Raw genomic sequence first — 15126 nt, forward strand, 5'->3', positions numbered from 1 at the left:
CTACATCTGGCCCATAGTCACTAAATAATTAATGAATTTAGCAAAGACAAAAAAAAGATAAGGTGCATCAATCAAAGTGCATAGTGCAAGTGTCAGTGGGAATACCCATTATTCTATCCAATCTGAAACAGGCTTCCATATTTCCAAACCCGTCTTTTTGCCTTACTTCCCTTGTGCCTATAGATAGCCTTTCTAGGTTATATTTAGCCAATAGCCGCACCACCCATTGTTGAATTGAAAAGGGGGGTGGGGGGTGTTGGGTCCAGCCAGAATAATGCTATACACAGCCTATACACCCTCATTGCTATTAATAAAATCGCACCTCCTTCTCTTTCTGTTAGGCTGGTTATTCTCAGCAAAATCGCTGGTGCATCCAGCTCGACTTGCAGCGTAATTTCTCCTTTAAAAACCTCTTTATAACCTTAATCAGGGGGACTAGCTTGTCACAGGTTTCAAACATGTGTCTGCCTTGTGAATAGAGCTTTGAAGTCACAGTGTGCTACAAGGGACTTATTTGGGGACAAAGAATCTCAGTTGTGAGTAGTACATACGTAACAAACTCAGGTGTAACGACAGAATATCACAATTAGTTTTACTCTGAAATTAATCAAAGGAAGGATAACAAAAGCGAACACACGGAGAGAGTTTATAATTCTGAAAATATTCTGTATTGATATAATGAAACAATCAATTTACATTGTGGGAGACAGGTACATAGAAATAAATCAAGGCAAAAGAACTGCGAAAAGAGATGTAGTTAATCACATTCCTTCCGTTCACAGCTCAAACATCAACTCCTGATCAGTGTAACAAACAACCAAAAAGAATTAATAAACTCTGGTCGAATGATGGTGACAATGCAGCACTATTAGGAGATGATGGAGGTGTCGACGTTTCGGTCTAATGTGCAGTCGTCGAATAGACCATCATCAGGACTAAGCATTTCTTTGCAGAAAGAACTCCCTAAATTAAAATAGAACATAATTACTAAAAATAATCTTTAAAACAGTTGGACAATACATATCACTCCATGTGTTAGGCTAAGTCTATATTGTCTATTTACAACCAAGAAAATTACCCCTTCCTGGTAAAACTCGGTGTTTTATCATCTTAAAAGATTGATCCAGAATAAAATCAAGAAATCGGCATCGTTTATGCATTCCACTTGGTAGTGGAAACCAAAAGTATATCTATATAAACATCTTGCACATAAAGTTGATATATGAATAAACAATTTACAAATTCATGAATGGTCATATGATCAGGTCTAACTAGAAAACAGTACTAGAATTATTTTAGACAGTGATAGGTCATTGCATCTCACTTCTATGCAAATTAATTACAAGAAATATGCTTGGTAGCAGACCGACATTGTTTCCATACTATAGAATGTAAACACTTTGGTAGAAATCACCTATATGGGTTGCTAATTCAGTATTTATCAACAACCGGCTAAAGCAGAGAAAAAAAGCAGTGTGTTTGTCACCTGAAATTTCAGTTGTATAGGTATTTGGTTAACCACTGGTGAAGAGAATTTATGGGGGATGAATCCAATCTGTAAAGAATAAGTGATTCATGTAAAGGGGGGGAGGGGGGCTGCACATGGAACAACGAGATCCCTCAAATAGAATAAATGAGTAATGATGTGGTATATAAATAAATAATACCGGATCTAGGTTTGACTGGACATAACAATAACAGATAGCTCAATAAAATAAGAGTCAAGATTCGAGGTAGTAGGAGTTTGCAGGTTTAATACAGCATAAAGGACAGGAACAGGACAACCTGCACGGGAACAGGATGGCAGGGCCCTGCAGGGGGGACAGGGAATGAGCGCGCTAACTTTAATAACAGTACACAAGCATATATACTAAAACAGTTGCATTACAGTGAATACAATAGGCGGAGCAGTGGGTGTGGTCAATAGCAGTCGCGAAAGATAAGGGTGAAAGTGGGTGTAACAGGAGGCGTATACATAGACATGTGATGTAAACGTAACAGAATATGTCATTAATGGGGCGGAAACATGGAGGGGGCTACCTAAGGAGCCGGGACCTCTAACCTAATGGTGCGCGCAAACTGACAATGACGTGTTACTAGGAGAAGCTGGGGGCTATGAACTCTGTGCTAGGAGCAGAGACTGAAGTCTGGAGAGTCAGGGCGACATGTGCCTAAACAATATCTAGTATCTGATGTTTAGAGAACATGTTGATAGAATCCTAAAGTTATCGGGGTAAAGGCTAACAGACTCTAAGACTGGTGCATGCATTATTCTACATGTAGTGCGTGTTGAAGAATATAAAATGACCATAAATACAGTATTTCTCTTACATGGAGACGTAAAGGCTAGACAATGACGGAAACTATTGATGCGATTCAGTAGCTTAGGAATGCAGAGAAGGAGGGCTGGACTGATAACTAGAATCATAACATACTCTTGGCAGACTCGGAGGCAGAGCCAGGCTGAGCCGGGCACTGTGAGGCAGGAAGTAAGTGAAGGGTCAGGAACACAGGTGGGGGCTGTATCGCTCCTCAGCGAGGGCTCAGGAGACAGGAGCTGAATCTGGTGTCCGGGCCCTTATGAGGCCTAGAAAACGGGGACTTTACAATGAAATAACGTGCACACTGGGAAACGTGGCAACGTAACTTTACATAGGCCTGATATTCGTAGTATTCACGAGAACTGGAAACTGGCATACTAGAGATGGACACAACTGTAATTGCGTCTTTAATCGAACATGGGGAATACATATGCATATTAATCATGCACACATAACATAAGATGGAGGACACGTAGGGACACAGAACATGGCAAAATTTACTTTTCCACATTCCCTCCTTGTCACTACGTTTCCATCAGGAAACATCAATATTCATGATACCATCTATCATTTCATACAGTATCATTTGCTCGTCTCGAATTTTCTTGGAACTGGATTTAGAACGGGGCTTGGGACTAGGAATACAAGAGGTAGCACAAATGCCACAAATCGCAGGGCCACATTGTAAACAGAGGCAGCAACTGAATATGATCGCTACTGCAATACCTAGAAAGGACAATACTTTCCATCCCCAAGCGGAAATCATATTCCAGAACCAACCGGACCATGTCCAGGTGCCTGGATCTTGGTGTAACATATGGGCAATTTTATGGAGTCTGGTTATAGCTGAATAAACAGACGGCGCGTTATTAGGAATGAAAATGCAGCAACTAGATCTGATGACTCTACAGGCCCCGCCCCTATCGGCCAGTATGACGTCAAGGACGAGACGATTCTGGAGCACGACAAATCTCATAGCAGATTGTTCTTCAGTTAAGTTACCTAGGGCAGAGGCAGTCTCATTCACTACTGCTTCAAGGGTTCTGGTTAACCTACGGATTAGCTTACTATTCTGGACAGGTCCTATAAAGAAAAAGAAACCTTTATTGAAATCTGTATACTGTTCTAGAGCAGTTTCAGTTTGATCGACAATCGGGGACTCGATCTCCCTTCTATGTCTAATGTGTACTAGATGTGTGTTTCTGTGATAATCAGATGGGGCTAGGAAAACTGGTGGCAGTAGGAAGGCAATGTAACAGATACCATCCCAATCGAGGGGCAGACGAACATATGCGGTTTGACCACAAACAAAATAGGAATGACGTGAAGCTTTGAAAATAGATTTCCCACTGTCACTATACATGACAATAGTAGTACAATCACTATGTCCTACATGTACGGAACCATTATTTCGGCCACATAATTCACCTTTGACTGGTAATACTGACATAGCAGGTAAGTCTGGAGTAGTATCAGACTGAACATTCAGGACCATGAAATTCGAAGAATAATTACCTAAGTTATAAACTTCATTTTCTAGATCTAACCCTGTTCTGTGGGGAAGACCTTGCTTGTCTGGAAAACATGTACTGTTAAGAAAAGACATATCTGTTGAGGATGACGTTAACGTGGACCATGCTCCACACGAACCATTATGTGAAAATGGATAAGGAAAGAGTGGCAGAACTCCCTTCGGGGTCTGGAAAGGGGGGAGTCGACCACACACCCAACAATTAGTGGCATTGCTGGCCTGGTGTGAATAATGTAACATGCGGATAAAGGAATTATTACGCATAGCAAGACGATAAGATAGTTCATGAGGAGGCAGATCACTAAACGTGTGCTCTACTGTAGCAATAGAAGACGTATTTACATGAGGAACTGGAAAATACAAATAAAATGCATAACCTGTGCAGGTAAACATAAGGCTGAGAAACAATATGAAACTTAGAAAAACGATACATCGGATTGCGTTTTGACTAACTCTCTCACTATGGGGGTCTATTTTATACATGTCAGAAACCGGTCTAACCGTTTCACCTAGGGGAGGACTTAGACAATCAAACTGGCTGACTTATTTGACTAGACCTTAATTTTAGCTTATACTCCTGTTGCGGAGTTTTCTCTAACAGGGAGGGATTCGTATCATAGTCTTTTGCGGGACAGTCCTTAAGAATAGTACTTTGGCAGTCTTTTAAATCCTCGGAAATGTTCTTAGAAACAGGCTTCAATCCAAAAAATCTTTTCACATGTGACAAATGGACCCAGCCCTTCCTGCCTTCCAGCTTGACGGCAGTACGGGTGGCCAGGAGGACCTGCTTGGGTTCCTTCCAGCGAGGCTCCAGCGGACTTGAACGATCAAAGTTCCTCACAAGAACCATGCATCCGGGAACGATTTCATGCGGTGCCACCTCGGTATTGTCTGGAAATGCGGCAGCAACCTGTGAACGACAAGAGTTGAGGGCAGACATCAAGGAAGCTAGGTAATCTGTCAGCATATTACTTGAAACATCTGTAATACTTCGAGGTCTAGGTGTACCCCACATGTTAGGGGGGCGGCCGAATACGACCTCGTACGGGGACAGACCTGATCTGGAATGTGCGACCATGCGCATATAAAACAAAGCGACTGGCAGAGCTACTAGCCAGTCTACACCTTTCTCTTTACGTACTTTTGCAATTCGGATTTTCAGGGTCTGATTATGTCTCTCTACTAGACCAGCTGCTTCTGGATGGCGTACACAATGGAACTTCCACTGGTATCCTAACAACAGGGAAATATGTTTCATAAGCTCAGATGAGAATGGCTGGCCGTTATCAGAATATACGACTCTAGGGAGTCCATAACGGGGGAAGAATTCACGAACCAACTGCTTGGCAGTGGTCGCGGCTGTGTAATCTGGGACTGGATATGCTTCTGTCCATCTGGACAAAGCGCATACAACTACGAGGACATACTTGAAACCTCGACATCGCTCCATCTGAATATAATCCATCTGGAGGACTTCAAAAGGGTGGTCAGGGGGCTGGAATCCACCTTGTTGCACCGGGACACTTTTACCTGGATTAAACTGGCAACATATCATACAGGTACGGACTTTCTGCTTGGCTGCAGCTCGTAAATGCTTGTTAAACCAAATGTTCTGGATACTGTCTAACATAGCTTTTTCTCCTAAATGCGCTGGACTATGTGCGGTATTAATAATGACTTGAACCATAGAGTCGGGGAGAAACCATGTGGCTCTACCCTTCGTAACCCATCCCTGATCTGTCTGGACCCCTCCTTGTTCGGACCATTTCTTGATTTCATCGGGAGTAGCATGTAACTGGATATCTATGACGTCTTGAGTAGGGTCCTTAACTGTCATACAGGTAGTTGGATCTGGAGTATGTGTCTGTGTCGGGTTAACTGAAATGTCTGGAGTCTGTGCTGTAAGCTTGGCTGTGCGATCTGCTAGATCATTACCTTGGGAAATAGTGTCAGTAACTTTCGTATGTGCCTTGCATTTCATGATAGCAATAGATGTCGGTAAATGTATGGCATCTAACAGAGCTTGAATAAGGAGACCATGCTGAATCTTGGTTCCATGAGAAGTCATGAAACCTCTCTCCTGCCAGAGCACTCCGAAGTCGTGTACAACTCCAAATGCGTAGCGTGAATCTGTGTAAACATTAACTTTCAGGTTCTTAGCGTGTATGCAGGCTTGTGTCAGAGCAACTAGCTCTGCTGCTTGAGCAGACAGGGTGTCGATACGGTGTGTTTCTATAACTTCAGTGTCAGTAGTCACTGCATACGCGGCTACTAGTTCTCCTGTACTTGTTCTCATACATGAACCATCCACATAAAGTGTCAGGTCGGGATCTGGTAATGGAATATCTGTCAGATCTTGTCTTGGCTTAGTCATAATGTTAACTACTTCCACACAGTCGTGTGTGGCAGAATTCGAATTAACTGATGGTAACAGGGTAGCAGGATTTAGAACGTTGCAGCGTCTGATTTCTATGTGTGGCTGGAACAGTGTCAATTCATAACCTGTTAAACGTGCAATTGTCAAGTGCTGAGTCTGTGTTCGGTTTAAAAGAACTTCCACGGAGTGTGGAACTTGTACTGTCAGGGAGTGTCCTAATACTATGGAATCACTTTGTCTGATAGCTAGTGCTGTGGCTGCAACTGACTTGAGGCACGCAGGCAGAGCCTGGGCTACAGGATCTAGTGTGCTCGAAAAATAAGCACAAGGCTTGTATTGTCCTGCTTGATCTTGTGTGAGAACAGATAATGCTGTACCTTCACGTTCTGTGACAAAAAGTGTAAAAGGCTTACTGTAGTTCGGTGTAGCTAGAACTGGAGCTTGGCATAGAGCTTTCTTTAACTCATTGAAACTAAGTGTATGTTCAGATGTCCAAGGGAGGACAGTCGATACGGCTGCCTCCTGTGTCGTTAACTGTATCAGTGGCTTGGCTAGAAATGCATACTGAGGAATCCATTGTCTGCAGTAAGAAGTGAGGCCGATAAAAGCACGTACCTCCTTCTGGGTCTTGGGCTGAGGAAAGCTCGCTATTAACTGGATACGGTCAGGTGTCAACTGCCTACCCCACTTGGACAGTAAGTGGCCTAAGTAGATCACTTGCTGTACACAGAATTGAAGCTTCGAAGGGGACACCTTGTGCCCCATCTCGGCAAGGAAATACAAGACTGTAAGTGATGCTCGCTCGCAAGCACGTTCAGAACGGGCTGTGATCAGTAAATCATCGACATACTGGAGCAGGGCAGTGTCAGCTGGCATGTGAATGTTGTCTAGTTGTCTCTTAAGTGCTTGACTGTAAATACTTGGACTTTCTGTGAAACCTTGAGGAGCTCGTGTGAACTTATAGCTTCTTCCATTTAAACAAAATCCGAAAAGAAACTGGCTGTCTGGATGAATGGGGACACTGAAAAACGCGTTCTTGAGGTCTATGACTGTAAAAAATGAAGCTTCGGAATCAATGGCTGTCAATAGGGTTGAAATATCTGGGACAACTGGGTACTGGGGAATAATACATTTATTGAGTTCTCGAAGGTCAATCACTAATCGATATACTGGGGGTGCATTCGGATCAGTACGTTTCATGACTGGAATGATCGGAGAATTACATACATTGGAGTCAGTTTCTACAACTACTCCTTGAGCCATGAGCTCGTCAATAATTTTGGATAAGGCTGCTACAGCCTCAGGTGGCAATCTGTACTGTCTGATTTGTGGTAACACTACACCTGGCTTGAGAGTCACACGATGGGGTGTGATTTGCATATAACCAACATCAGTTGGACCTTGCGCCCATAGATGCTGCGGAACATTGGACAATCTCGGATCAAAATCTCGTAATACATAGTGACCCTTGAAGTCACGTAGGAACAATCGTATTCCCTCTGAGGAGCAGCAAATAACTGCACCTAATTCTTTCAGTGTCTTAATTCCTAACAGATTTTCTGGACATGACTTCGTAAGTAATAGATCAGTAGTGCGGGACAATGGACCTACTTCTAGAGTAACTGGCTTAGATATCTCGTTTACAATAGGCTTTCCTGAAAATCCAAGGGAAACATTTCTAGAGCCTGAGAGCGGAGCCCCTGGAACCTCGTCGTGACTAATGGTGGTCCTACTTGCCCCTGTATCAATCAGAAACTTTCTGTCTTTCCCTAATACTTGACTATGAACATAGGGACCTTCTTGATCTACAGGAATCTCGATGAGAGGCAAGCCTACCTCCCTCTCTAGGCTGTTTCATGAATACGGTTGATACTCTGGATACGCAGACTGTGCATACTGGTACATCTGCTGTGTAACATGCTGTGTTGCAGCTATAGGCTGCGGTGTTGGAACTGTCTGTTGTGCATTCTGTGGCTGAGAAGTCTGTGAAACTTGTTCTTGTCTAGGCGGACGTGGTCTTTCTTTAGTCTTACCAGTAGCTATATTATGTTTCAGAACTGCACACTCGTTTATATAATGACCTGGTTGTTTACAATAATTGCATGTCCCTTTAACGGGAACTGCGGGATGACTGGCTTGATTCGTACCCCTCTTCTGACTGTCTTGAGGAACAGATTGTGCAACTAATACTTTCATTTTCGTGTCTTTCATACGTTTTCTCTCGTGTTCTTGCTCTTCTCTGATTCTATTCTGGTGGTACTGGAGCATCTGTAACATCTGGGACGGGGTACTAGCTTGCCAGGTACTTTCGACTTTCAAAACTCGATTCTTAACTTGTGGACTTGAATTCTCGACTAGTTTGGTAACAAAAAGGTGAGGGTATGACTCGCTACTCGTCTTCAAGCCACTGTTTATAATAAAGCATTTCTCGAATCTAGAATAAAAATCACTAGTATCTTCCTCTTGTTTCTGTTTACAGGCTGAGATTGCATCCCAGTCTTCCTTTTTAGTGGCTAATAATCTGGGCAAAACTTGTATTAACAATTCTGGTAATTCTTTACATTTCTCTCCAAGACCGGTACCTGGTACTCGTATCTTATCTTCAGCTTCTAGAACTGCCCAATCGATCTTTTTCTCTCCCACCTCCCATTCTTTTTCCTTGAGTTTCTCGTATACCCCTGCGGGCAATAGGACCTTTAACATTTTAATAATATCTGGATACGTGTATTCTCCCATACGGAGTATGTCTTTTAATTCTCGGTGGAACCCTGCTGGATCTTTGTCGTGACAAGGAATTAATTTCTTCATCTCTAAGAGTTCCATCTTTGTAATCGGGGTGTAAACAAACACTCGTTGCATTTCACCATCTGCTGTCCTGACTGGGTGTACTTCTCGTAACGGATTCTGTCTATCTATGTAAAACGGTTTACTTTCTGGGGGTGAGACATGAACAAAATGCGGGTTCAAAAACGTTCTATATTTGTGGCGCTGTTCTAGAATGACACTAATTAAATCGGTACCTAAACCTTTCCACCTATACTGGAGTAACTCGTTCAGGACATCGTGTAACGGACCTGGATCAGAATGTTGACCCTCATACAATGTAATGAGGTGCTGGATCATATACATACCCACCAGTCGCTGCTCGGCTGGGGGCAGTTTCAGAAACATTTGTGCCACTATTTCGTCTGGAAAAGTGGTAGAATCAGTAATCCATCGGACTGCTGATCGGGCTAGTTCTTGTTCATGCATGGTACTTAACTCACTGTAACCGATTCGTGATTTCAGAATGTGATCGGTAGCTTGAAATACTTGTTCTAGAGAACCTTGTTCTGGTGCTGGATGATGAAAAACTGTCTTGTGTTCTAGGCGTAAATGGCGATCTGGAAATCTAGATTTTCCTACATACGCTATTCTGGCGGGATTCTTGTCCTCTACCTCTTCCGTAGGAGAGTCATTCTCTTTCTCGCTTACTTGTGCTTCTTTGCGTTTCTCGTGTAACCTTATTATTTCTTTACGAATTTTCTTGTACATACTCTCTATACTACTGATGGTTCTGTGCTTACCCTCGGCTATATTATCACTCCACCTTGTCAGGATTCTCATTTCGGCCGGATCTTTGGTCGGGGAATCTTGTTCTCTTATTAAACAATTAATCAGAAATTTTAATATCATGAGCTGGATCTCAGCTTTTCTTTGAGACACGGCTTCGCCAATGCTTTCTGGATCATTCCCTGTACGGATGAAACGATATATTCTGTCTAGATCTTCTTTCATGTCAGGTAGGGTGTCCAAATACCCGGTCACCCGTCTTACACGGATGGAATATATTACTGTACTATCATCACCTGCAACTGGATCATAACGGCATTCAGTAAGAGCTCGTCGGATGTCTGCAACGGACTTATATTTGGGCGTACGCTGTAACGCACATTCATGTAACTCGGCCAACGTTCGACGTTGGTGTGGTGGCGGGGTACCAGGAGGACCTCCTCCTGCGGCCCCTAAACTGGAATCGTCGACTGACACTCGTCGTACTGGCGCGGCGGGAAATTGTAATGTAGGCTGGACCGGGGGTACCGTAGCAGGTACTGCAAGGGGTGCCCCGGTGTCTGGGGGAGCAGGAATTGCCTGATTTACAGGGACTGGCGGAACAGGATTTGCATACTCTGGGACTGTGTCGTCCAAATAGGACGAGATAAAAATATCAGCTGCGGTCGGTTTGTGACGTAGCTTGGTCGGAACTAATGGTGGCAGAAAATTACTGGATGCCTCCGGGGTTGCTTTTGGCAAGCCCTCGGCAAGAAGAGGATACATACCCTTAATGAGGGCATGCCTCTGTCTGTCTGACTGTTCGGTTTTGACTCGTTCACCTATCTCGATTAATTCCCTTTCTTGGGCTCGTTCTAAGGATTCTCTATTTAATTCTGACTTTCTGATTTCTTTTTCGGTTCTCTTATGAGATTCTTTGCGCCATAACTCGATGGCATCTTTCTGTGACTGTCTGGCTTTCTTTTTCCATAATGCTTCTTCTACTCGCATGATGCACTCGGCATCCCACGTACCTGATACGGGCCATCTATACTTTTCCTCTAACCCTTTGGTATACTCTACCCATAAATCTAGATATAATATGGCACTTATGCCATGCTTTTGATACATAAAATGACCTGGACTGTCCCTAGGCGGGACAGGAACTGCTGCTTCTAGCAGACCTTTTCTGGTTTTTAACTGACGTAGTTTAGAAAATAAGGGCATGACTGAACTGTAACCTAGACACAATACACAATTACAATACACAATGAACACGATAATTACTCCACATTCATACCACGACATTGAAATACATGAAGAACATTAAAAATAACAGTTCGAACAGAATACTACCTGGAATACGGAAAACAGAATACATGAATTTTCTCGAGAACAGAACTGACTAGAACAGAAACTGGATGCACTGCTGAAACAGTACGAAACTCACCGGTCTCATAAAGAGACACGTCAGGACCCGCATCCACCGAAGTGGACACTTCGTTTTGGGATCTGTGTACCACCAAACCCCACGGACCAGAGACAATTAAGATTGACCCTGTCTAGATACTACCCCAGCAACGGTACTCACCGGGCAGCAAGAACGGAAGGCCTTGGGCTGGACGGGACTGCTTCGACGCCGGACGGACGAACTTCGGACTTCTGTTACGGGTGGGCCTCCGGATACCTCGGACCTTGGACTCTCGGCTTGGGCTCTGGTCGGGACTCGCCGCGTTCCTCCACCGCCTCGTCTGGATGAGGGACCGCAACCTCCGTCTCCTCCGTGGGCCTGAGGGATACTTGAAGCAGAAATATCTGCACGTGCACGGTATGGTTCCGTCACGGCTGCAGAGGATCAGGGGGCATACGTGGCTTCACCGGCGCGTGGGGAAAGGGCAGTCCCTGTTCGGGCGCCATTATGTGGTATATAAATAAATAATACCGGATCTAGGTTTGACTGGACATAACAATAACAGATAGCTCAATAAAATAAGAGTCAAGATTCGTGGTAGTAGGAGTTTGCAGGTTTAATACAGCATAAAGGACAGGAACAGGACAACCTGCACGGGAACAGGATGGCAGGGCCCTGCAGGGGGGACAGGGAATGAGCGCGCTAACTTTAATAACAGTACACAAGCATATATACTAAAACAGTTGCATTACAGTGAATACAATAGGCGGAGCAGTGGGTGTGGTCAATAGCAGTCGCGAAAGATAAGGGTGAAAGTGGGTGTAACAGGAGGCGTATACATAGACATGTGATGTAAACGTAACAGAATATGTCATTAATGGGGCGGAAACATGGAGGGGGCTACCTAAGGAGCCGGGACCTCTAACCTAATGGTGCGCGCAAACTGACAATGACGTGTTACTAGGAGAAGCTGGGGGCTATGAACTCTGTGCTAGGAGCAGAGACTGAAGTCTGGAGAGTCAGGGCGACATGTGCCTAAACAATATCTAGTATCTGATGTTTAGAGAACATGTTGATAGAATCCTAAAGTTATCGGGGTAAAGGCTAACAGACTCTAAGACTGGTGCATGCATTATTCTACATGTAGTGCGTGTTGAAGAATATAAAATGACCATAAATACAGTATTTCTCTTACATGGAGACGTAAAGGCTAGACAATGACGGAAACTATTGATGCGATTCAGTAGCTTAGGAATGCAGAGAAGGAGGGCTGGACTGATAACTAGAATCATAACATACTCTTGGCAGACTCGGAGGCAGAGCCAGGCTGAGCCGGGCACTGTGAGGCAGGAAGTAAGTGAAGGGTCAGGAACACAGGTGGGGGCTGTATCGCTCCTCAGCGAGGGCTCAGGAGACAGGAGCTGAATCTGGTGTCCGGGCCCTTTTGAGGCCTAGAAAACGGGGACTTTACAATGAAATAACGTGCACACTGGGAAACGTGGCAACGTAACTTTACATAGGCCTGATATTCGTAGTATTCACGAGAACTGGAAACTGGCATACTAGAGATGGACACAACTGTAATTGCGTCTTTAATCGAACATGGGGAATACATATGCATATTAATCATGCACACATAACATAAGATGGAGGACACGTAGGGACACAGAACATGGCAAAATTTACTTTTCCACATTGACATACCTATTGCTCTGGTGTAACGGAAAAATTCCGTTATATGATGAACACAAATCAGTAATGATGCGTAGCTTCGTGTTTCTGAAAAGGGAGAAATGGGAAACAAAATTTAAAGTGTAAATTGTCGGTATTCGAGAGTGTACTGTGTGTGTTTGATCAACAGATCTTGATAAAAGTCTGAGAAGTTATAATTGGATTATGAGGTTTTAGACGAATTGCAGAGCTCAAGTCAGACAATGTCTACATGTTGCTAGTAATATGAGCAAAGCCGTGAGAAAAGATAAGTTGCTAAACATTCAGGCGCTCATAGTCAGAATTGCGGTAAGACATCTGACAGACTAACGGAAAGGCTCTAGAATGACAGTAGGGTCACCGGAGGTCGGCTGCCCTCTATTAAACAAAGAGTCTCATCTAGCCGGCGTATTTACTTACTTGGTCAAACGAAGAACAGCGTTGTACGTCGGCATCCGGGATCATCTGTGATACAGACTGAACCCGGCTGTGATTTTAAGCCTCAGACCCGGAAGTGAATGACGTGGTATGAAAGTAAAAAAGGGCTCGGGTCGTTATTCTAGATACTGTAAGAAAAACAGCCGCCATGTTGGAAAAGAAGGATCTTAGTAGACATATATATGTCTTCGGATTGTTGTGTGAAAATCACATGTTCAGACTGAGTCAGGGAAGAAGGTGTACGTGTCGAATTGTGTTTGGGAGACATTAACACAAAATTACTTTTATCGATTGGGTTCTGTTCTGTAAAATTCAGTCCGAAAGCAAAACAAAAAACATGAAAGCTAACATATGCTCTAACCAAGGGTGATTACTCCTGGAGATTTGTATTGCCATAGGTATGAATGACCATTGTTTGGCAATGAAGGACTAGGGTCGTTATTTTAGGATCTATATAACTACAGGCGCCATGTTGGTAAAGAAGGGTTCCCGGTAGGAACTACAATCTTAATATACATATATATCGATATTATCGTATGATGCTCAGAGAGGGTGGTGTGAAAGTCAAATTCTACATAATTGTAGTCATCGATCAGGTTATGCTATGTGGAAGATAAAATTAGGAAAATAGCTTGATAGCTGACCATGATCTTTCCATAGGTGATTACTCCTGGAGGATTATAAACCCAAAGGCATAGAAAAATCTATGCCCTTTGTCAATAGTTAAGACGAAATTTCAGATGACAAAACCAGCATACACACCTGAATATATACAGTCAGTTTGATCATACAATAGAAAAATTGTAGAGAAAATGCAAGCAAATACTTAATTTACTATCTTGTATGTACTCCAATCATTCTAGCTATGTATATGTTCTATCTTGAAGTGAGTCAGGTGAGGCAGGCAAGTGCATGCCATTCTGTGCTGGAATTGAGACCAAATCTCACTGATTCAGCTAAACACATCCAATGTTGTTCTTTGAGTGTAAGCAAATGATCCACATTGGGTTGTCTAATCGAGGGCTTAACTACCTCAACTACCCACCACTGTAGTTCATTTTCACTGTGTTTTTTCGCTAAGTAATGATCAACAAGAGGAGCGTTCTCAGTATGGCAACGGATTATCGACTGATGTTGCAAAATGCGTTTTTTTATTGGCTGGGTCGTTTTGCCAAAATATTTCAAGCCACACGGGCATTCAATGCAATAAACAACGTTTGTTGTATTGCAGTTAGAGAAGTGAATAGAGCAGCGCGGGCAATAGGCTCCCTTTCCATCACTCCATTTTCAATCAATCAATCAGTCATTTGTTAAGGGCACTAAATACCCGCGAGGGTCTCAAGGCACTGGAGGGAGAGGTGGGGGCCGCTACTGATCGAACAGCGAGGTCTTTAGTGTCCTCCTGAAAGTCAGCAGGTCTTGGGTCTGTCGTACGCTCAGTGGGAGGGTGTTCCATGTCTTGGCGGCGAGGTGGGAGAAGGATCTCCCGCCGGTGGTTGTTCTTCGGATGTGCGGGACGGTGGTGGGTGAGAGGTCGGTGGATCGTAGCTGGCGGTTGGGGGTGTAGAAGGAGAGCTGTCTGTTGAGGTAGGCTGGGCCGTTCTTGTGGCGTGCCTTGTGTGCGTGGATGAGGAGCTTGAAGGATATCCTCTTGTTGGTGGGGAGTCAGTGCAGGTTTCTCAGGTGGGGGGTGATGTGGCCGTGTCGTGGTACATCGAGGATCAGTCGTGCCCAGGCGTTTTGGATGAGTTGTAGTCGATTGAGGAGCTTGGTCGGGGCTCCCGCGTTGAGGGTGTTTCCGTATTTG

At 43.9% G+C, this 15126-nt stretch overlaps 1 long non-coding RNA gene across 1 annotated transcript in view; it reads right to left on the reverse strand.

Moving 5' to 3' along the window:
* Positions 1-707: 707 nt before the first annotated feature.
* The window catches only part of LOC144767700 (uncharacterized), a 553639-nt gene continuing 539220 nt past the window's right edge, over positions 708-15126 (reverse strand). The window contains exon 4 of the long non-coding RNA XR_013598312.1: positions 708-963. This is a non-coding gene — a long non-coding RNA (uncharacterized LOC144767700). The remainder of the gene's footprint in view (positions 964-15126) is intronic.

The sequence above is a fragment of the Lissotriton helveticus genome, chromosome 7 (assembly GCF_964261635.1).
Source record: "Lissotriton helveticus chromosome 7, aLisHel1.1, whole genome shotgun sequence".
NCBI lineage: Eukaryota > Metazoa > Chordata > Amphibia > Caudata > Salamandridae > Lissotriton > Lissotriton helveticus.